The sequence below is a fragment of the Oreochromis niloticus genome, linkage group LG16, assembly GCF_001858045.2.
Source record: "Oreochromis niloticus isolate F11D_XX linkage group LG16, O_niloticus_UMD_NMBU, whole genome shotgun sequence".
Taxonomy (NCBI): domain Eukaryota; kingdom Metazoa; phylum Chordata; class Actinopteri; order Cichliformes; family Cichlidae; genus Oreochromis; species Oreochromis niloticus.
The window spans coordinates 14,731,409-14,756,073 of NC_031987.2; the positions used below are offsets into that span (position 1 = coordinate 14,731,409).

The 24,665-nt window shown below is 38.5% G+C and overlaps 1 long non-coding RNA gene across 4 annotated transcripts in view; it reads left to right on the top strand.

The window, feature by feature from the left end:
• LOC102082565 (uncharacterized) overlaps positions 1-24,665 on the top strand; it is a 102,589-nt gene that overhangs the window by 22,707 nt on the left and 55,217 nt on the right. For 2 of the 4 annotated variants that reach the window (XR_003216884.1, XR_003216887.1), the window contains exons 4-5: positions 16,752-17,098; positions 21,482-21,562. This is a non-coding gene — a long non-coding RNA (uncharacterized LOC102082565). Of the gene's footprint in view, positions 1-11,787; positions 11,865-16,751; positions 17,099-21,481; positions 21,563-24,665 lie in introns of all 4 variants that reach the window. The other 2 variants (XR_003216886.1, XR_003216885.1) reach the window with 2 other exon arrangements.

Genomic DNA, 24,665 nt, shown 5'->3' on the forward strand with positions numbered 1-24,665 from the left:
ATCTCTCAAGGGGGAAGGCAGCTGCTGCACCTCTAGCGATTCATAAACGGCTTGCCTCCCCAAGAGCAATCTCTATTACAGCACATTTCATTATAGCTCAGTTTGGAACAGCAAGCAGATGAATGTGATAATTAATGTCCCTTCCCAACAAAACATTTTATTTACTCTTGATGAATTAATGGTTGTTATCATGGTTAAGAGGAAAAAAAAACCAAAAACTGTACGCCTCGCATGCTGGTGCATCTGTGTAGGTGAAAAGAATTACATGGCAAATTATCTTTCAAGGCATCAAACAATCCTTAGTGCAAGAGTGGAGTTAATTCAATCCTTTCTATAATAATGGATTGTTTCAAGTTGGTAAGCATTTTGATTCACTCATGCATTTTATAAGTACCCCTTTTATTTGTTATCATAGAATACATCAGTAGCTATGGAAGAAGACACAAGAGGCCGGTGGCTGTTACATCTGTAGCAAAGAAAGTCTTCTTAAGTGGCATTTGGATTAACTCTGATTTTAAAGGGATTATAATTATTAGAACTGTAAAAAGAAAGGGACATTTAGACACATCGGTGGCTTAATTTATTAAATAATTGTCACGTGGAACCTTTGTGATATGCAAATATTACGCTGTTGCTTTATTGATGTTATGTCACAGTGTGTCTATTGTGTACAGATGACATGTATGGGATATTGCACACAAAAGGTATGTACAAACCACAGACTAACCATGGGGATAAAGATAAGTGTGGCGATCAATACTTTCCGATCGTCAATAAATCTTATGAAAAGAGATAAAATCAACAATGCATTGATCCATAGTCTCATATATATATATATATATATATATATATATATATATATCTACGCCAACCAATAGTTTGTCCAGAAGTCAACATATTTGGGGGTTAAAATAACATATTTCTAATATTTATTAAATCAGTCAATAGTAATGGCAATAAAAAATTCAGTTGGCCTTATTGATTCACTCGTTTGAATAATACCGCTAAATGTTCTTGCAATTCATTAGGTTTGGCCATTATAAGTAGTTTTATTTTACTGTTCATCTGCTCAGGTTATGTTAAGTGCAGCTCCTTAAGGTCTAGTAGAGCTTCATTCATAAACCCTGCCTATATTGGACAGCCAGGTTCCCCAGCAGGCCAAGTGGTTAAAAAAAACTCTTAAGTCTGGTGCGTATAACATCTAACAAGTCAAGCACTGGCACAAACACAGAAACCAATCAAACTCAGCCCGCATGAACCTTAAACAAAGGTGGAGGTACATTTTCTATCCATGTTGGATGACATTTCCTTGTCCTCCTGTTGCTACTGCTCCTACGTTTGAGTGATCAGACAGCCATTACAAGGTCCAGGTTTATTAGCGAGACCATATAGGCCCTAAGCTCGCTGTGGTAGAAGTGTAATTCTCTACAAAGTGTGTCACGTTAGCTCTGTTGACTGATCCACACAACATCTGGTTGAGAGGACCTCTCACACCTCTGTGCAGCAGCCCTTTAAGGCAGCTACAGTGTGTAGCTCTCCGCGGTGCAACCAGAAAGAAGTCTTGACGTGCCTTTCATAGCTGGCTTGTTCATAGTGAAGCAAGCAGTCACTTATACAAGGCAGTTTCCAGGTGCTAAATTGGATGAAGCATCTTGTCTTCACTTCACTTATAGTATCCTTAACATAAATGGAAAAAAAGGCTTAGCTTGCAGCAGGAAAACTATGTATCAAATAGAATAATTGTTTGAGATGATCCCAGCCTTAGTTTTAGTATCAGTATTGTTAAAATAGTGCATTTGCAGAGGCTTTGCTGTCAGAGTTTACATCACTTATATGCATCAGCAACACTAATCTTGTACTGAATTAATTTAAGATTAAAGGAAGCTTGGCTTACATCAGATTCTCCTTGTAGATAACTCGCAGTAACATCATCGTGCAGTTGTACGGGGACCTATTAAGGTTAAGAGTTGGATCTCTTTAATCGTTGATCATTTAAGGATGCTCCTCTGCTCTTCCTCTTTACAATGCCAAATGATATATGATCACTTCTACACTTCTAGTTAATGTACACTATTAGCTCTGTATTTAAACATGATAATGTAATTGATTCACAAATTGATTTATTGATGTTAATTCAAGTGTTTCATGTATTAATCACAGTAAAGAAATTAATTTAGTATATTTTATGAGCTGTTGTGCGATCAGCTAATGATATGAATTAATCAACTTTAATAAGAATTCAAACACTATTGTTTGCCTAATTTGTCACTTTGTTAGAGGGAGAATGAACAGCGGCCTTTTGATTTACAACGTGCAACTCTACTGGGCTGTTTTAGGGAATTGCTCTGCTTATTTGGGGTTTAGAAGTGTCACTTTGAGGACACTCCACCAGGCTAGATTTAATGCAAATGCACATTACCAAAGTGATTTCCAGCATTTAAGAATTCAAAAATAGAGCTTTTTTATTTGGATTGCAATTTCAATTCAGACCGTGCTGAATTCAAGTAGAATTGACTCCAATACTGGACATCACTTTTCTTCTTGTTTACACTTTACCCATTAAAGTAGAACTTTACAATGGAGTGCAATAAAAGTGTTTTCACTCTTTGCTTTGAGTAAATTGTTTTGCACTCCAGAGAGCCATTTAAGTAGTTCATTAGTGGCTATGTCATGTCTTTAAAGTATTGATCTCTCCAGTCAATGGAAAAATAACAACCCGGTTATAAGCTACTTGTCCATAGCGATGGGCCACATAAATTATTTAAAAAGGGCAGATTCACTGCGGCCATGGAGCCATCAATCATAAGATATGGCAATGACAAAAAAGCTGTGCTTCATACGTCCCTCCTATCTCCCCCCAGAACAATTCTATCAGCCAGGTGACTGTGAGGAGGCAGGATGACCTGATGTCACTCACATTGTTGCCTCTGCCTTTGAAGGACCCAGCGCTCCTCTCAGCCCTGGAATGGGATGGCTAAATAGATTCTCTGTGTTTACTGCTGGTCTCCCTCCCTCAGTGCACACTTCAATTTGTCTAACAATAAAAGGTGGACAGAAGAGTTTGGAGTTTCCCAAACAATGGATGAATTTTTTATCAAGTGGTTGAATTGAGTTGCAAGTGGCACAATATTTATTCATAGGTGTTTGTTCAGTTATCTTCCATTGAAAAATGAACGCTAAAACAACTGTAGAGGTTTATAGGAGCTTGATTTATCCTCTGTTGCTGAAGAAAAACTAAATTAATGAATCATGAGTCACAATTTTCCATCCTGAACAAGATATATTTGTTGTGCCTCTTTACAAAGATCTGATAATTCTGTTATAATCTTTGTAAGGCCAAAAAGACCAAAATCTTAAAGCACACACTCTGATGTGGCAGATCTTCATCAATACTCTGTTATTGATTCAGCCCGCAAGCTTGTTGTTGCTCGGCTTTACTTTTTCTTGTAGTCCTTATCTGGTTTAACTCTGTTTTGTCTTCAGTGTAAAAGTAGAAATTTAATCTCACTTTAATTAAAAAGATTTATATATATTATTTATAGATAAAATGTATGTATATATTGTATGTGTATGTATAGCACCAAAATTGTCATTATGTGTATTTTCTTAATACATAACCCTGTCATGCTTTTATATACTAAAAAGGAGCAAATTGACCTAATGAGTCTCATTTCGGTGAGGTAAATACTATACATCTGGACAAATAGCCACTCAAACATAACATATTTTCTGCACAGTATAAAACATATGATTGATTGGACATTTAACTCACTGTAGCTCACGGTCATCATCTGGCATAATAATCCTTTGGCTGTTATAAATCGCGCCCCCCAAAATGAACTCACTACCCCATGAAGACACACTTTAGCTTCATAGTAACTCATCTTAAACACCGCGAGAGCATTGTAAATAAAGCAGTGAAAAGGCAACCAAGCAAATAAAAAACACAGGGAGTTACTTAAGTGTGGCAGAGTCTTTGAGTTTCAGTTTCAAAACGCAACTTTGATTAATAATTGATTATACAAACCCATGCTACATGAAAGGCAGGAAGAGGTGCCATTCTTGTGAACGGCCAGCCAGTCAAACGGCACTTTGTTGTTTCAAATGCTCCCCTGCATATCGGTTCTATGGTCGGTCCTCTAACCAACCCGATGCTGTGCAACAAAGACAGCCTGACAAAGTGCCGGTGCTGCCCTGATGAAACCAGACATGCAGGGATATGAATGACTACATCTAAGGGGTAATTGCTGCTGAGAAGGAGCCTCCTACCTCGTTTCATTTAGTCTATTAGCAATTTATGGCCGGTCTCACTCAGCTCTACACAGGAGGGGTTTGATCTAAATTCTCATGAGCTTTTAGGTGAGGCTGGGACCCAGTAGAGAGCCTTAGGGGGAAGAAAAGGGTTTCACTTACCACTGTTTTAATTCTCTTTGGCTTATCATTAATTTGTTGTCACAGAAGAAAGGTGAGCATCACATAAATCTAATTAAAGTTAATGGGATTATGATGCCATTCTCTGAGTCTCTGAAGTACCATTTTCTACTTGTTTAGTCAACTAAAGGATTGATCTTCTTAGTTCTTTATCATGCTGTTCTGCCTCTGTCCTCACCACACAATGTATGACAGGTTGAATGACATCATTTGTATATACGATGGGACTGGAAATTGACAATAGAGAATAAAGTAGATGTAATTTTGATATAGCCAATAAAAGCACAAAAGCCTGAAGATGTAAAATTGTGAACAGTAGAAGTATAACATAACTGCTGAAGCAACACTCACATCAAGAAAAATAATTTAGCAGTCTGAGTGCTTTGGACATTGTAGTCATAGTTCTTCTTTGCCTGGTGGTGGAGTTCGTGGTAGGGGTTCAAGCCAAAAGCGAAGGTGTTGGTACTATCAGAGGCCCCACTGGCTAATGCCTGATGTCAGCCCCCCGCTGACAAGGATGCAGATCTGGATGAACTGGGGTGGGGGTTCTGACTGGTCCAACAACAACAGACAAGCAGATTAGGAGACCTAACACTGTGTGATGGCATCATGCCGTTCTGGCCTGGTGGCCAGCGCACCCGGGCATTGTGTTCTTGTCTGTTGAGCCTTGTATATTTTTTGGAATCAGCAGTGTTTGGAATTATAGTAGAAGTCATTTGGGTTTAACAACAAAGTACAATAACAATTCCCCCAGAATTTTACTTTTAACACTGATGGAGAGCTTATTCTAAATAAGTGTGTTCAAATAAACAAAATCTTTAAAACATGTCTTTCAGTTTTCATAGAATTGTAGAATAATCTGCATAAAAAACTTAATAGCATTACTCTTACTGAACGAGTTAAATGTCATTATCTAGATACAGATTGTCATCCCTGCTCTGCATGTGGGTTTGGTGTTTTGATAGAGCAAAGAGGATTTCTCTAACTGCTAAATTAGGCATGATGACTTGTAATGAAGAAGCCGTTTAATGTATATGATATGAGATTATTATTATACATTTATGCAAAAACATAAAGACAGTATGAAAAATAGCCTAAGCTATACAGTAGTCTCCATTCTTTCCACTACCCCCAACTGTGTCGGACCTTGTGGCTTCACTGAGTGGCAGGTCTGGTGTTTGCTGTGAAACTCTCTGTGGCACCTCCCTCCACAGGGGACTCTGAACTACCAGCTCACAGGAGTGACTCCCACTGGGACGGCCGAGGCCCTTTGCTTCCTCCCCTGGACGACCTCTGACACACCCAGTTTGTGCTTGGTGGCCTTGAAGAGGCAGTCGTGGGGATTTCTCCCCAGCCAAGCAGCAGGTTGTAATTGATGTGGCAGAGACGTCAGCACTAATCTTTTGCTCTCTGACGGCCTCTCTGTAAGCCCCTCATCCACTCGACTCTGAGACCTGCCACACCAACCTTGGCAAACTACTACCTAGTCAATTAGATCTACCCTATCTGCTCCCTGTTTTGTGTAAATATATCTCCAGTAGACACCCAACATGTTCAGTTATCTACTCCGGCACATTCAGGGTGATTTCTTAATGCCGCCGCATGTCACTATCACCAAATGGAAAGCTAGCCTGATATCTCTTCCTGCAGTGGGCTCACTGATTATATATGGAATAGGGGGACACTGCTGATTTTCATATTTGTATGGAAGGTTCATATCTCCCTCTACATACCTTGGGTCCCACAGTGCATATGGATATTCTAATCACACAGTTGTATATTCTGCAATACACCTGGGGATACCATTACTAATTTGTTTAAAGTAGTGTGAATACAGTGTAGTGCGAAGCATATCTCAAGCAGTGCTCTGTTGTGTATCCACTCATCCCTCAACAATGTCAGCAACTTTGCTCAGAGGACAAAACATGTCATGGGAAGAGGTACTACCTGTGATTGCCAGGGATGCACCAAAGACAACATTGTGGGTTTTTTTTAGTAGCGCCTGCAGAAATGGCTGAACTGATCTCACTGACTAGTTGCATTTTAAACATGCTACCTTTGTAAATGAACCACATGTGGACCAAGCATAAACACAACCTGTTTTGTAATTTCAAAGATATATAATATTGCTGAAACATTTTGAAATGAACACTTACCTGCTTTCTAGACTAAAAGGCAGAACGAGGGAATTCACTAACCTCATTCTGTCCAAATTTAACTAAATCTAGGCTGCTTATCTTTTTTTTTTATTTGTTTCAAACCTATTTAAATTAGGTGCAAAAGTTGCCATGCTACCAGTGAAGACTTGAAGAAGTTACAGCTAAGAAATGTGGTGATGACACTTCTTTTGGACAGCTTATTTTTGTGTGTGTGTGTGATTCAAACTTGCTGTTTTGACACTGTATTTTGGTAAACATTTGCTTCAGATAAAATAGAAATATATTGCTGTGATCTGAGGCTTCCAATTCCAAATTGGATATTGTTTTATGAGCTTCCTTCTAAAAGAAGTCAATCTAACTAACAATTATTAAAAAGAACAGTGAAACAAAATGGCATCTTTAATGTTTGAGGCTTATAGAATCAGTGACACAAATCATCGCTGTATCTATCCTCGGTAAACTGTGTGTTTTATATATTTTTAAAGTACAAAGACTGGTAAAATTATGTGAAAATAACATTTTCTTCACTTTGAAAATGCAAATCTGAATCCGCCCTGGATGAATATCAAAAGAGTTATGTGTCCACCGCAGGATCAACTTAATTTACAATATTAAACTGATGTAGTTTACACACTAGTGTGTTTGACAGTTTTGGCCAAAAGACCGATAATGCACAATCAGTCATCTGTCATCCATCAGTTAAATTGATGTAAGTTGCTTATTCAACTTATACACAATGACCAGCTGATGGCTTTTCACCTAAATTGTGATTAAGGTCATATTTGTTCTTCTCTTTGACTTTTATTGTTTTATTGTTATTCTTTTGTTTTTATTATACTGCCAACCAACAACAAGAAATCATGGTTTTTTTTCTGTACTTACACATTACAATGACCTGGGAGTTGTGATTGATCATGAGGTGGATGAGCTACTGTGTCATTGAGATATGGTCTTCCATTTATTTTGAAAAATTATTTTGATTTTAAATTTTGAGCCTTCCTGTGATTCAAACTATGTTTTGATACTACAGCAGCAACATTTAGTGAATGTATTAAAGTAAGTCTTATTTAGTGCCTCAATGCCACTTGCATTTAGATACAAAGATAATAGTCCAACCTTAATGCATTCATTATTTATATAATCACTATGACTAAATATTCCAGCATAAGAGTTGTGATTATTTTGCAAGAGGAAGGTCAAGTCAGTGAGAAAAAGATGGAAAAGCAATAATTTGCTAAACGGGGGTTATGAGCAGGATGCATGTAAATGTATCAAAGAGGGGGCCATAGGAAGCACACACAAGGTTAATCTGCTATGACTGTTGAAATTTCCATGATATGGCAGGTGAATAAAGAATTATAATGGAATGAACCATGCTGTTTATTCAAACTCTTCCTCAGAATAGCAGCATGAACTGTAGAGCTTTTTGTACAAATGCATTAAAGCAAGCACAACGTCAAGCACAATGTCAAGCTTTATTCTTGCAATAACATCTCATGACATACAGACTATGTAGAATGAATACTGTATATTGGAAGAGCATATTATGAAGTCGGTAATTATAAGGTTATAAGCTAATTATAATTTGCATGTAATTCAAAATTTGGAAGTTTTACAAAAATAGCACATTGAGTCAGCCATTTAAAAAAATATCTTAAGACATTTCAAATCTTTGAGTGACAAGTGAGTTTTTTGGGGGAGTTTTTTTCACTTTTGAATTAAAATCAGCCACCTATACAGAGGTGAGATATTCATCACAGTCTCAGGTATGAGCAAACCCAATGGCAAACACTGACAACATCTCCCCATGGCCTCACTCATATTAGACAAGCTCTGTCAGTAAAGGAGTCTGCTTCATGTAAATCCTGTTGATTAAACGGAGTCATATAATGTGAAATGGTATTATGCATAAACACAGATATGAATGATAAATAGAGGATATGAATCTTTTTAGTCATAAAGGTGTCTGCAAGTTCAACCCATACGCACTCTCCCTACACATACTCACATCTCTTGTTTATTGTGTTTGTATCTTTTCTGCTGTAGGTTAAAAGCACCTATATCAAGAGTTTGGTGTAAATGAAGTCAGGAAAATGAATTTAAATAATTTCTCTCAGAGATTTCTCTTTACTTCCATTCATGTTATTTACACACCTCAATTTAAAAGGGAAAAGGAAAAAAAAAGATCCTTAGCTTTTTTGGCCTTTTAAAGGTTCAGTCATATACAATGCCTTCGATATAGGTAATGGTTGTAATCATTGTGTTTTGCTCTGATTTGTTTGTTAAAGACATTTCTCAACAGTTCTTAATAACTTTCAAATCTGTTTACGTGAGCTTCCAGCCGTGAGGAAACACAAGATGTCTCAAAGAGACTTACACTCGGTTACCTTGTCTCAGTCTAGTCACTGTCAGCAGTGTTTATCAAAATGTCCAAGTATAAGTCAGGACCATCATCAAATGACTGAAAATATAATAGGTGCAAAATGTCAGGGGAAATAGCTTGGTGTTACAGGATGCGATGCCATTTTCATAAATGTTTAATTGATTGTAATCCTTTGTTGAGGAGACATTTGCACAATGCATGGAGTTCACACAGAGCAGGATATAGAAATATTGAAGTACAATAATTACTTTGAACCATCTGTAGCCTAATTGTCAGAAAACGTCTGATAATGGCCTTTTATTTAGCGTGATTATATACCATGCATTTAAAGAGGCAGGGGAAAATTAAAGGGCCTATTGGAAGTTGTAAATGACCAGAGTCAGCTACTACATACATAGTCATACTTTCTCAGATATGATTAAGTAGCTCAGGAAAAACTTGAATTGTTAACAGCAGAATACCTGCCATGGCCTCTCCGATAGCCCAAATTGTTTTCATATGGCCATTCATTTGTGTACATGATTGAGTCATATGTCAGCAGTGAGCAGCTGTTTGAATTGTCACTGAGCTGTCAGGGCAGGGGAAGGCTGTGAGATGTAGTGATGGCAGTCAGTCTCCTCCCCAGCCACTCATCCACCCGGCCACCTCCGTGCAGAGCCGCAAACCTCGCAGTCAGGTTTGCGGGCAACCATCTTTGCTTGTTCTGCTGCGCTCGCTGTAGCCATGACAAGATTCACAATTCTCTCCCTTTATTTACACACCATTGCCCCAGCTCAACGTCATGTCAAAGCGGCACGGTCCTGCGGTCGCCGCTGACCCCAGGGTAGGGGCTGTCTCCACTGATCCGAGCTTATCCTGCTGGGGGACCAGACCCCGGTCATGTAATACACAGTGTAACAGCAGCAGCATGTAAAGCCACCATACATATTTCCCGCAAAAAACTAAGAAATTGGGCATCTCAGGCTTTGTGATAATGCCATAAGGTGTGATTTTTGTTATGTGCACCCATTAATATATATTTTTTGTCTTTGTCCCCCATTGGGATCCTCAGTAGACAAACAGAGATTAGGGCCTTTATATAGGGATTGAATGTTGACTACTTTTGTCACAGCAGACAGTCACATAAGATGCTCTACCCACAAGCACAGATATTACCAAACCAAAAAGCTGCTGGAGGTGTCATGTAAATACCTAACCACAGTTAAAGTAATAGGCTATAAAGTGATCTTTAAGTGGAGTTTTAAGCACCCCCATAATGGCTTTGGCTGCCTTTTAGCAGACCATGTGACTCCCCCAGAGTAGTGATTATGAGTCACGGATGAAGAGGTCTTGTGTGTAGGTCAGCCTGTAAGCCTCACTTTCACCTGCCAATCTTTACTTTCCTTCGATACTCTAAGAGCCTTGTTCTTTATACTGTTAACTGTCTTACAGCAGGTGGTATCTGGTGAATTATGTCTACAAAACACCTTGACAAAATTTGGGTATAGCCTCATGGAATTCCTGCTGTGGAGAAAAGCCTCCAAAATTGAGAGACAGAAGGGAAAAAAATTAAACAGCCATCTCACATGGCATATTGTGGCATGGTGAGATGGGTGGGGGGTTAGAGGGGGGGTGCTGTATATTATGTATAATGTAGATGGTCTTAAAGATTTTCCAAAAATGCTTAGTTGAATAAAAATCCCTGCTGTATTCTGGTCTTGGTTTTTTTCCCTTTTACTCTACTCAAGGACATTGATGCATGCTGCTTTTTGAATTTTGCATTATGTTAGAGGTCGGCAGGGCTAGTTTCAGGAAGTTGTCTTAATTTCACAGGGTTAAGGAACAGCAGATTCACTGGGAATACAGATCACTTAGCACAGGCCTGCAACCGCCCTGAAGTTGGTCAGCTTTCTCCCCATTTGTTAACCACATCCGTGTGGCCGCTGAACCGTTGAGGCTGCCAAGGTGAACGTGCGGTCCCGCAAGGAGGCCTTTCTGTCATAGACCAGTGAAACCGTGATTCAGCTTCATCTGTGTGTTTTTTAAGAGTTTGCTTGTGTCTGTTCTGTTCGTGTTTGAACCCGTTTCTGAAACATGTGCTGTGGAAACGATTCTCCAACCATGAGGTCAGTGAGTCTTCAAGCTTCAAGATCAAACAAGAGACATAACTGTTTTGTACATTCAAATTCCCTGTTAAGAGAACCAAACCACTGTGTAAACACTGTAGGGAAAAAAAGCTAGATTTGAATCTAGGAAATATAATACAAATTGATATTTGCTCTGTTAAAAAAGTAAGCAATTCTTAGGTTTTTTTTTTTCCCCGTAAACTGCAGACTTCCAAAGCAAACGATTGTATAGATTGTACCAGAATCCACCCTTCATTTACCCAAACTAAAAGGAATTGTACATGTATCAATGATAATCCGATAATCACGCCGCTCCTAAGCTTTTAATTTGATTAAGTGTGTGAAAATTGAGGGCAGAGAGTCTCTTGGAGGATAACATCACAGACAGTGTCTCCTAATTGGTGCTGTAAATTTACATATGGATTCCTGTTTAATGTTTAACCAGTCTTTAATCCACCCAGCTCTGTGATGTCTGCACTCAGAAATATCCGCGTCTGTCAGATGATTTGTGATTATTCCAAATGCGCTCAGGCTGTTTTTGATGAAATGGGAACAATTACTGGCGCTATAAAACAGAGAGATTCTGGAAGCGTTTTAGTCACGGTGAACCAAAGATTCTCAGTTTCCCTTTAGGAATTGAAAGAGACACTGATTTCAGCAGTAATCTAGACTGAACACAATCGTGATCTCTTTTATTGTCTTCTTACAGCACACAGGTCTTGCCCATTGAAATCGATCGTCATCTCCCAGGTGCTTTTCTGAAAAATGACAGATTAAAGTGATCAGGTAACTCATTTAAAATTAACTTAATTAAGATACTGCACATCTTCTTTTGATTGGAAAGGCCATAGATCATTGGCAATAGTGCTACAATATTTATTGGAAAACAAGCTACACCTCGCAATGCATGGTTCATTTTACAGACTTTCTGAGAGCTTACACATCAGTCAATCAATAGTTTTGGATTAAGTGTTACTGGTGAGTTATATGAGGTAATATAGCAGAGAGAGATTTTTCATTATGTTGTCTATAAAGTTTCATCTTTCCCTTTTCTTTCTTATTTCTTCTAATCCTCAACTCCCTCATTGTTTGTTTTTCCAAAGCCTTATTTTCTTTCCATTTTTAATAAGCTGAACCAAACCATTTTCACTTTTTACAGGCGGTTTCACTCTTTCAGCTCTGAATAAATGGTGACTTTATTTCCATGAAATTCTCAAATGACATAGATTTTACTTTTGCATAAAAGCATGAAAAATGCGCCTAATATTGGCTGCATTCATCTGCTAAGTGGACATTTGCATGGGTGCGAAGGGGAGGGGGAGAGGGAGAGAACCACTAGCCTCCTGGGGTGACAGCAGTGCAGGGGGATGACATGTGACAGCTGTGACAGTACTGAAGGGGGGTGGGCAGGCGACTTGCTGCGCCCCCTGATCCAATTACGCCACACGGCCCCCTGTCAGACCCAGCAGCTTGACTCCAACCACTCGGAGGACAGTATTGATCTCTTGTCAGGAGGACCAGTTGCCCTCTTTCACAATCCAGCACCACTGAACTTTCCAACCACCCTGCGATCGCACCCCCACTTACACCCACCATCCAGCCTGCTATCCTTTCTCCTGCCAACCACCCTCGTAAATGACTGGTAAAAATCGGGTTATGGGATTCAGGTAAGGAGAGAGAGAGGAGGTCAGTGGGGCTGTGTGCTAAATACCCACAGCTACTCAGGGAGAGTGCATAACATCCTGAGAGTGGTGGTGGTGGTGGTGGTAATGTGCCTGTCCAGCTCTGAGCTCAGTGCTATACTTACAGTACTTCACTAAAGGTCTGAGAGGATGCTGCCTCTCCTGGCTTGTGTGAAAGTGCTTGATTTGAGATGATGAAAAGGCCATTGCAATTAGCAAGCTCTGGTTCGTTTTGCCATATCTAGAATGGAGTGGTGGAGACAGTGGCAGCTGCCAATAACTTCAGCTTACAAAGAACAGACAATTAGGCCGGGGCCTGTTACCACTGCTAGTCCCACACCTCCAGACCTTTGCACTGGCCCTAGCCCTGAGCACCTGCAGGTCAATAGGTAATGATACTGTGTGGAGCAACAGCTTGGAACAGAGGTTAATCAAACCACAACCACACACATGAGTTGCATCCAGCTTATTATTCTCACCACAAAGGCCAAGAGGGTGAGAGGAATAAAGGGAGGAAATATGGCATCAACGAGGGAATGATCTCACTTACACGGTTCTCAGGTTTGCACTGGCATCCCAGGATTGCTTTAAAACACATATATTTTTACTTTTAATCTTTACCTATTTAACTCTACAGTTGGTGCATTTGACCCATTTTCTGTACATTTTACATACTGTTGTGTCCTTTCTTTTTGTTTTTTGTTTTTTTTGAGTGTTTTCTCTTTTCCCATGTTTCCTTTACATCCCTGTCTGTCACTCTCTGCTAAGCTATGGCCCAGATCCAAACCTGACCCTACACAACAGTGGTTGTCAACAGTTTCTTATTTGAAGGGTACAGAAGGAATTTTGGAAGCCCTTTCTCTGACAGAGCTTGAAGCTTTCAATCAGCGTCTTTGGTGATTTATACTGCTGTCAGATTGATGTGTCTGGTCTATCCTGTCCATCACTTGCTAAAAATGTGTCTATTCCATTTCAGTTGCATTCATGTGTTTACATAGATAAGGAAAAAGATTACAAAACTCCCAAACATCTTTATTCTTTTCTCCCGTCCTCATTTCTAATAAAAAAAATATTATTAAGAAAATTATGAACTTTTTAAATCCTTTTCCCAAAGCAGGCACAAAGTGCTTTAAAATTTAGATAAATAAGACTATATAAAAATAGATTCACTCCTATAGATCACTCAGAATTTCAAACCTAGAATGCTTTCTAAGGATATTACAGGTCATTTATAATGTCATTTCATTTCATTTTTTTTTTCAAGGTTTTCATTGTAATGATGCAAGTCATGTGATCATCCAATAAAGGAGTAGCTGTTTGAAAACAAAGTCTTTTCCTTTTTCTTTCTGTCTCTTTTGAGCCATTTCAATATGACAGTATTTTCATTTGTTTGACGTTAGCAATTTGATTTTATTCTTCTCTGAAGCAATCCTTTATCTTGGGTACACACTGCACCATCAAGGAGCAGCATTTATAAGCTGGCAGAAAATGCAGACACAGTGTTGGAGGGCTTTATAACCCACTCCCACTTAAGTGTGGTGGGTTTGAAACGGCACTTAATATGGTCGACCTTCCACATGAACTTGCAGATGGAGTGAGAGTGTGTAAGGGAGGATGAACACGTGGTTTTAGAGAGCAGGCTGTGTCTCTGTATTAGTAACTTCCTGTTTTATTCTGATAATCACCTGAAGTCATATCTCTGCTGGTTTTGCTTCTGCTTTTTTTACTCACCATTTCTGATTGTCTGTGTTCCCCATTTCTTTCTTTTCCAGTCTCATCCTTTAGTGTTGGTCCTTTGTCTATTGTGGTTCCTTTTGTTTCTTCCTCTTACTTGTTCTTACTTTTTGGTTGTTCTCTGTGGATGTTTTTGGTAGTTTTATCTGTTCTTTCTTGGATCTCTTGCTGCCCTTTCATTTGATTGTTTATTTCACCTGACAGTTATTCATTTCATTTTCATTGCCACTTTATTTGTCAGGGACCATGTACAAACAAACTAGTAAAAAACAGTACTTTCCTAAGAGAAAAGATGCATTGTACCAGATTTAGCTGCTGCATAATTTCCATCTGCTGTCTTGCATGTCAAATAACAGGTAGAAATATATAAAAACACATCACCAGTAAGCATATTATACTTCCAGCTACACATAGTCGGCAGTTTATGTGTATTTGTGGAATGGAAAACAAATCCCAACTCATTAATAGCCACAAAACACTGTAATTAAAAGTCAACTTAATAATGCCCAACTACTCTGAACATTAAAACCTAACATCAAAATTTTTTCTTCTGTGCTGAGTAAGTCATAGAAGTAAAATAAGTCATTCTTATATGACTTCATGTATAAGTTAAGCTGCAAAATGCTTAATTTTATTGCTGGCATGCTGTAGACGTACAGGAAAACAGTAGATATATGGCAAATCAGTGTGATGAACTGATGCTGTGAGTGTATAGCACCATGAAATTGGGCACAATCTGGAAAGAAGCTCATAGTCACTTTCATGGTACATGCAATGTGTATCCAATGCAGAGTGTGAACATTACCCTGGTCACCCATGCAGTCAGTTGTGACACCAAAGACACTTGGTCAGGGGTTAGACAGAGGTAGACTGTTCATGTTTGTTATTGGTTAAAAAATTAAATGAAAAAATAAATGGAAAAAATGAATTCAGAGTAGTACTATAGTGAAGCAGTGGATCCTGTATGTACGGGATCTGCCATCTTTCTCTGCAGTATCTCTTTATGTTATCACAATATATGATAAATTGCAACCTACAATCGTTGAAATGAAATAGTGTGAAGTGGAATACACGTTATTTTCTTCTGTTTAATCAAACGAACCACTCCATTAAATCACTGATGCATTAGTTTTTATTTTTGGGCTGTTGAAAGAGAACAAGAGAAATGACTCAGTCTTCTGTAGAGCCAGCTCCTCAAAGAAGACTTTTCAATTTCAGCCTCCAATTTCCATGTTTCCCTCGAATGAAATACTTGTATAGTGGATAAAATAGGCCGTGTCTGCACCAGTGAGCTTAGATGGGCTGTTGTGTTACCGCCAGACTTATGTTCAGTAAGAGTGTTGCTTTTTTGAGCAAAGTAATCACTCATGTAATTAATCTAGAGAAAATGTGAGGAAAATAACCCAGATCTGTCGTGGAAACACCAAGTCACTCCTTGGGATGTTTGATTTAATTCATTCTGCAGAGAAATGGATATGGTGCTCTGCTGCTTTATACTTGAAACATAAATCAAACTAGTGCATCTGGGAAACGGTGACAAGAAAAAGTTTTTAAACTCGCAGGATTTCTGTGTTGATTACTGAGAAAATGTGCTGAGATTTTTATCTTGGTCACAAATCTAAATACATTCTTATCTCATAATAACAGACAAAATTTGCTGTTGCTGTTGGATTTTCCTCTTTTTCAACCATGGTGTTGGTTTGAGTCATTTTTATGTTGCATTACTCAATCCCTACTAAGCACGTCCTGACTTTGCCCTAATGTTTTTCAGTAAAATGTGTTACAATTTTGATTTACTTCACTTCGTCAGTGACTAGGACAGATCCAGGCTGTTGCATAACATATCAGTAAACCTCGTACGTACCTGTACTTTGTGATTGGGAAAAGGTTTTGGTGCTACATTAGATTTTGGCCGTTGGGGTTGTTTTTACCGCTCCAGAAAGGGATACCTCTTCAGAAATATTACAGCTCATATACAGTTAGATCCATATATATTTGGACACTGACATAAGTTTTGTTTTTTTACCTGTTTACTGAAACATATTCCAGTCATAGTTATGTAATGGACATGGACATAATCTGTAAACCCTTAGCTTTCATTTGAGGGTTTCCACATTCAAATAGGATGAAGGGTTTAGGAGTTTCAGATCTTTAACATGTGCTACTCTCTTTCTAAAGGGACCACAAGAAATTGGAAAATTGACTCAAAAGCTCTTTCTTTGGCAGGTGTGAACAATTCTTTTGTTATTTCATTTAGCAGATAAAAGGCCTGGAGGTGATTTGAGGTTTGGTGCTTGCATTTGGAAGATTTAGCTGTGAACAGACAACATGCAGTCAAAGAAGCTCTCCGTGCAGGTAAAACAAGTTATCCCTAAGCTACAAAAACAGAAAAAATCCATCTGAGAAATTGCTACAGTATTATGAGTGGCAAAATCTATAGTATGTTACATGCTGAGAAAGAAAGAAAGCAGTGTTGAACTCAACAACGCAAAAAGACCTGGACGTCCACGGAAGACCACAGTGGTGGATGATCGCAGAATCATTTCCATGGTGAAGAGAAACCCCTTCATAACAACTAACCAAGTGAACAACACTCTACAGGAGGTAGGTGTATTGATATCCAAGTCTTCCATAAAGAGAAGACTCCATGAAAGTAAATACAGAGGGTTCACTGGAGGGTAAAAGCCACTCACGAACCTAAAGAATAGAAAGGCTAGATTGAACTTTGCTAAAAAATAAAAAAATATATTAAAAAAAAATGTTTAAAAAGGCCAGCAGAGTTCTGGAAAAACATTCTTTGGACAGATGAGACCAAGATCAACCTCTACCAGAATGATGATAAGAAAAAAGCATGGAGAAGGTGTGGAAGAAGCTCATTATCCAAAGCATACCACATTATCTCTAAAACACGGTGGAGGCAGTGTGATGGCTTGGGCGTGCACTGCTGACAGTGGCACTGGGACACTAGTGTTTATTGATGATGTGGCACAGGACAGAAGCAGTCGAATGAATTCTGAAGTGTTCAGAGATATACTTTCTGTTCAAATCCAGCTAATGCAGTCGAACTGATTGGGCGCCATTTCATAATACAGATGGACAATGACCTAAAATATACAGCCAAAGCAACCCAAGAGTTTATTAAACTTCTTGAATGGCCAAGTCAGTCACCTGATCTTAACCCAACTGAACAGGAATTTCACTTGTTGAAGACAAAACTTTGGACAGAACGGCCCAAAAATGAACAAAGGGCCTGGCAGTGCATTAAAAAGGAGGAAACCCAAAAATTAACATTTTATTTTCAATTATGTGATTTGTCCAGTTACTTTTGAGACCTTTACCGAGCCCATAAGACCTTAGGACCAGGTAGCATTTGAGGGCTAGCTCATTTTGTATTGTGTCAACATGTTTCGTTTCAGATATCATGTCCATATGTGGATTTCTTTTAAAACTGTGATACACAAGTGACAATGTTATAATGTCTGGACAGCTATGGCTCTGGCGATAGAGTAAGTTGTCCACTGATCTGAAAGTGTCTCCTAGAGCTTACATGTACAAGTGACTTTTAACAAGACACTAAAACTCAAAATGTCTCTGTGTCTGTCATGTTTGAGTGTGTGTAATAAATAAATTGTTGTTTCTGTAGAACAATATGCTCTAAGGATGCGTGGGTGAATGTTGCTTGTATTGTAAAATGCTTCTGCGGGTCAAGAAGACTAGCAAAGTATTACATAAATGCCAATTCACTGCTGCAGCATAAGAATAAATAGCCTAATTCTAAAATATCTTCTGTTTGTTAAGTCATTTGTATGTATACAAGCTAGAGGAAACATTAAATATATATATGTATTCTTTTGCAGGGAAAAAAAAGAAATACAGTCAATTTTCATCTGTTTAGATTTCAGTGTATATGTTGATATACCGACAATGAAGCCAGTAATTCTCAAGAGGTCTTTATGTCATTATATAGTTGCTATTTCAAGGCAACACTCCATATAAATTTCTTCAACAAAAGTGAAATTTGCTCTTCTGATATGATGCCTCGCATATAACGAATATAACAATATCAGACACAGAGAAATTTCCTGTCAGGGACACATCGGCATGGCCCAAATTGGGACACTGCTTCCATTTGCAAAGTGCAATTATGAGTGTTTTTAGACATCCCACTTACATGTCATCTGTAAACCAACGCAAAGCCAGCACTTCCAGACCACAGATATTTGTCACACCTACTGTAATGCACCATCGAGCTGGTGAGGCAGAGGGGCCCAGGAGGGGAATCAAGGAATCTGTCGAATTAATACATGCAGTGAAGATTCCTCCTGTCATCTCAGCTCTCTTTTACCACTGGCTTTTAAAAGCCATTTAGAGGCAGCAACTGAACAGGACAGACAAGCTTGACAGCGACTCCTTAAAGAGCATCTGTCTCCTTTAACACTTAAATAAACCATGATACTGTCTTTTACACATGAGCTTAATTTTAATTAATGAATTGATTTGTCTTGTCAGTAAATACAGCCAAATTGCCTAAAATATGCCAGAAGCAATATATATAAATATATATATCCTCCTATAAGGCATATTGCAGGCTTTACATCACTCTGGATAACCCCTCTCTTAATTAGACGTGCTCAACATTATAAACCATTATAGCTTTTGATGCAGAGAGCAGTCAGAATTATTTTTCAAGCTGTTAGGATCAAGTTGACAAACTGGAAATCTGGACTCTGTTCACTCATGGGAACTTTAAAATAAGTTTGATACATGGTGCACATTGCAAAAGGACAAAAGTTTCATGTTTCCGAGTGCCATTGCGGAACAGAAACTGTGATGTTCTATCACAGCAGGGTTTATCTAGATAACAAGCAGATGACTGCTTTTCTTTAGCTCCTTTAAACTTTTTTTTTTGCCTCCTCCCAACAAGCAACAATTTAAATGAGCTATTTCCCGTACTAAATATATCTGCCGTTAAATTACAACTCCTTGCTGCATTTCATATAGCAATACATGCTGGAAAAGATGTGCTTAAAAATAATGCAATAATTTATATCTTAGATAAGGAAAGAGATCTACATTTATTCCGTCCACCGTGCTGCTGTAAACTACCTGACAATTGTTCATTAATGATTCCCAGTAAATTCCTTAAAATGGTAATTTGTCATCCTGTCACTTCATTTGTGACCTAAAATTCCTCACTAGAGGCATCATCAAATAAATTAATCACTACCCAGGATCCATTTCTCCCCTGTGCGTGCTATTATACCCGGCTCTCTTGTGTTTCTCTTCATTTACATATATTTAATGGCCCAGTTGTGGTTGGTTGTGCCATGCGACTTGCACAGCTCATGTCAGGTGAAATATTCCGACTGCCACAGTCTTTAACAGTGCGAACCATGTCTTGTTCATTTTCCTTGAATACCTGAAACACAGGAGAATAAAGAGAATTAAAGACATTTTATGGAACAGTAAAATCAAAAGTGCACATTTTGCAGGTTTCTGGTTGGGGAATTGCACTAATAAGATGACACACTTTTCAGAAACGCGTTATAACAGATGCATTCTTTTTTCTAAAACACACACACAGCAGATCTTTAGAACGTTTACACAGCTGCTTATAGCAAAAAGAAGCTCGGAAAATTAAATACATACGTTATCTACACAATTTAGTTTTATTTAATTGCATCTCATTACAGCACATGTGTACAGTACATTACCCACCAGACAGATTGCTTTGTTGTGTGCCTTGGCAAAATTATGAGGTTCAGTGTGAAGCTATGATCACAGACAGGACTGAAATACAAAAAATGCTAATTTCAGCACTAAAATGGCCAAAGAAAGATCACAGTGAGATTCAATTTATCATTGTTCCAAATTTTATTAAGCTGTGCAGAAAGAGAAAATTTAGCTACTCTTTGATTAACATGAAATCATAGCCTCTCAGCATCTTGAGAACGTCATCTGCTCAGTTAATTACCTTTTTTTTTTTTTTTTTTATAGGATATTCTATCAGCCAACCAAAATTTATGTTTAGTTTATGTGACGAAGTTCATCACATTTCCAAAATGGAGACATCTTGTAGTTTTTCAAACATCAAGCTCAAAGCTGTTTGTTTATGTTTAATCCGTTAAAAGTGTTTTGAAAGCTTCAAGATTTCCTGCTGAACAACTGTTTAAAATTGTTGTTGTTGGGGGTTTTTTTACATTCTCTTAGGGGTGCATGCAAATATATTCAATTGTTTTCTGATTTTTTTTGACAGATAAAAAACAGCCCAATTATTTTTATGAGCTGAGAGCTTGTCATGTTTTGAACTTCCATCCTCATTAAGGGTCCCTAACACCAGAGGACATGTGAATGTGCTAGGAGCACTACCAGAGAAAACAACAACCCCATGTTGCCAAAAGGATCCTCTCTCGCCCAGCCACCCTGTTAGAACCTCACAGCCCGTTTCAAATGAAATTAGCATAATTAAGAATTAACATGCATTAATTGTGATGCTTAATGCAAACTGAAGCTAAATGTGTCACTTACTGTAGATAAGCTGCTAAATGCTTTGTCACCTCCTCAGTAGTGCTTTGGGTGGCAGAAAATGTTTGGGCGACAACTACTGTAGGCAGATGCAAGACCAGAATATTGCACATTGCACTCTTTATTACAAAGTACAGTTAACTTTTTTCAGTTTTTCTCCTCTATTTGCTGTGATGCCCCTGTTTGCATGCTTTTTGGGGTTGCTGTGCCAAGCCAAGTTGTGTAAAGGCTTCTGCTACTTTTATGTCTGATAATCCTACTTGAGCAGGCCCCACTTCTCTCCATATACGGTACACTGGAGTGGGGAAAAGGAGACTTTTATCCAGCTAGCAGTCAGCCACTTTTAACTGAAAGAACATTAACATTACATTTGGGATTTATAATCAGGCACACATCATTTTATATCATGAAGTGATCCAAAAATATTTTAATTTCCAAGTCTTTTTTTTCTTCTTCCAACAGATGGCGCTGTGCTCCACTTGCCCTAATGACCCTTCACCTCCCCTCTTGTGTACGGTGAACATGAATCACAGTTTTTGACAGGTAAATAAACAAAGATCCATTCGGTTGTAAAGACTGGCTGGCATGCTTGTATTTTAAAAGAAAGAAAAAAAATCGAGCAGCGTATTGATCAAGGACGTTTGTGATGTTGCAGAGATGGATTTATGACAAAGGAAGAAGAGACTTATGAAGTGCTGATTGGTGTAACCAGGACTCAACCTGGCAATAAAGTCTGGCATTTGGAGAGTACAGAGTGTGTGGAGGGTCATGCTGTACTGCTCCACTTTGAGTGGTTGTGGAGCTGTCCTTTTGGCTCTTGCTCTGTGGTCTGTCAGATGGAAGACTGATGAAAGAATGATCAAGGGAGATCAAACAGATTTTTCCTGAAACCTCAAAAATGGCTGAAGTACCAAACCTGTAACACTGCTGGACATTTTTCTGTAGGAGTTTAGTGTGGAAGTGCTCTGTGGACATTGCTGTTTTTAGATTGCTTTCATTTAAAACATGATATAGGGGACAAATATTGCAATAGGGTGTACTGTGGCATGGGGATACTGTTGGAGTACTGTGTTTAGCTGGTTGTAAGTCATTGTATATTTTTATATTTTAAATTTACAATAAGATGACCCAACAGTCTCAACAGCTGTTGGATAGATTGCTCTGAATTATTTTAAAGACATGCATGGTACCCAGGAGGATGAAGTGGTATCCAGACTATTTAGTACAGCCAGGTTCACATTTTGGGTTTTACATGAAGTGTCTCAACAGTCATGAAATGTCATAACATGCTGACATACGAAACTATTAAGGTTTTGAACACATTACCAAATACCATTTAACATATTAGCCCAGTGACTGTAAGGAGAGCTTTACCTTCTAAGTAGTTTTTTTTTTAATGTTAAATAACTTCCATTATCCAAACTGCCGACAGTATCACTATTTCAGTTATTTAATCTGTGAATTTTTTCAGGAGCGATGTAGCCAGTGTATAAAACTTCATAGTTAGTTTGCACAATTTTTGAAATCCTGTATGACTTTTCTTTGCAAAACAACCATTCTGTCCCTTTATTTTGCAAAAAATACTTCTTTCTCATCCACTGGACTACTGAATGTTTTCTCTTTTCGTACAAAGGAGAGGAGCTGTACGTTTACAAAGAGCTGGGTGGGTTTTTTTTAACATTAATCTAGATTTAATATACATTCCAAAATGCATTTTCCCTATTAATTAAAAGTAAACCATGTATTGTATGGTACATTATCCCTCTAACGGCCCCATGTGGAGATTATGAAGTGGAAAACTAATGGTGCAGACTTTAGCATTTGGGTTTTGTCATTTACATATCTGTAAGGGGATGTCGATGTATGTGCAAATAAGCAGAACTTTATGTGTCCCGTGCTTTCTCTGCCGCCACCTTTGTCCTCCCCTTCCCCTCCCCAGTTTACAGAGGAAGTCAAAGAAGAAGTGTTGCCTCTCTCCCCTCAGCTAGAGAAGGTAATGAGATTCTGTGCACCCTCTATTACGAGGAGGATGAGAAATCTGATTATTAAGGAGAGGCATGTGGCAGTAAGAAAAATCTGTTTGTTTTTTTCTTATTGTATCACCCCAAGAAACAAAGGTGACCCCCATGTTCCATTCATTAAATCTTGCCTCCTCTAATTTATCAAGGTAAACTATCACAGTTTCTGCTGAGCTAATCAGAAATGGGGAAACTTGTTAGGTGTGCCTCAAAAGGACACATCACAGGATTTGGATATCACTTCACATACTGAGTAGGGCCTAATTCATGCTTCCTATTGCACAATATATGTTTTATGGACATTAGCATGAGCGCATTGTGCATTTTTTTCCACACAGGATACCTTAGGACAATGAGAATGAATTATGACCTCCATAACAGAACAAGTGTAATTATTTCAAGGACACAGAGTTGCTGCAGGTGTGTCTTCTGATGCAAATATCACAGAAAATATAATTTTTTTGCGGTATATTGTGAACCCACACTTATTGTTATTTATGGTAAAATTTCAATACCCAGGGACTGCAAAATTGAATTTAGCCACGAGAGAGGGAGAGAGAGAGGGATTCACAACAGAATCGTTATTACTGTTAGTGTTAATATTCGTCAAATATGTCATTCTCATGCGCTTAAAGAATAATTGTGTTAATATGCTGCAAATAATGTGAACTATGTTTGTAGATTAAAAAAATATTGTCTGTGGTCCCTGCATGAGACACGCATGTATCAAAACAGTGTGCAAAACATAAGGTTCTGCTTTAAAAAAGCATGGCCCTTGAAGTAAAAAGGAGGAGAATCTCATTTTTTATGGTCCGAGAGTTGTTAAGAGCTATTTAGAGCTCTTTGGTGTGAGGGGGTTTTACCTTTGAGAGATGTGAGAAATGTCCCACACATCAGCTAAGCTGAGTCATTGCTGTATGCCTAACCAGCAACGACTCCTGCACGTCCCTCCTCACAAATGTCACATGAGCTTATGTCAGGCAGCACTTGTGGCAAAGGCACTATAAGGGAAACAAATTAAACTGATTAGTTTACATAAGAAAGTGATCTATTTGCTAAGGAAGAGGGTACGAGTACAGGTGTAAAACCAAACCTATGGTGCAGGTTTTCTAAACTGTGTTTTCACTCACTCTTGTTCCCTTGCTGGTATGAAATTACTATGTGTTTAATTTATTTCAGAAAATTTTAAAATGATAGGTTTGTAAGTGGTCAGAATAATTGGCTTTTCTAACTTTCTAATCTGTAATAAACACAGTCTAATAGGCATATTTTAATCCTATTGTGAGCCGATTAGACGCGTGAATTCTGCAGGAGCCAGTGAGAAATTGGTATTTATTACTGAACTCGTAATCACACCAGCAACCTGTCTCTGCAGCCCCTTGCCTTCTGACTAAGGCCGTGATGTGCACAGCAGGCTCACAAAGCTGCAGCCCCAGTTCAAATGACCCAGCTTAGCAAGCATGGCTGCTGTGACCCTCACATGACAAAGCCCCTGTGTAATTAATATGCACAGTGAAATGCTCCCTGCGCAGCCACTAAAGCGATTGGAATCGTGCACAGGAAACATGTAATGGTGGATTCTGCATGGTGCATGGTTTAGTCAAGTGGCATCTGATTGCGAGCAAGTT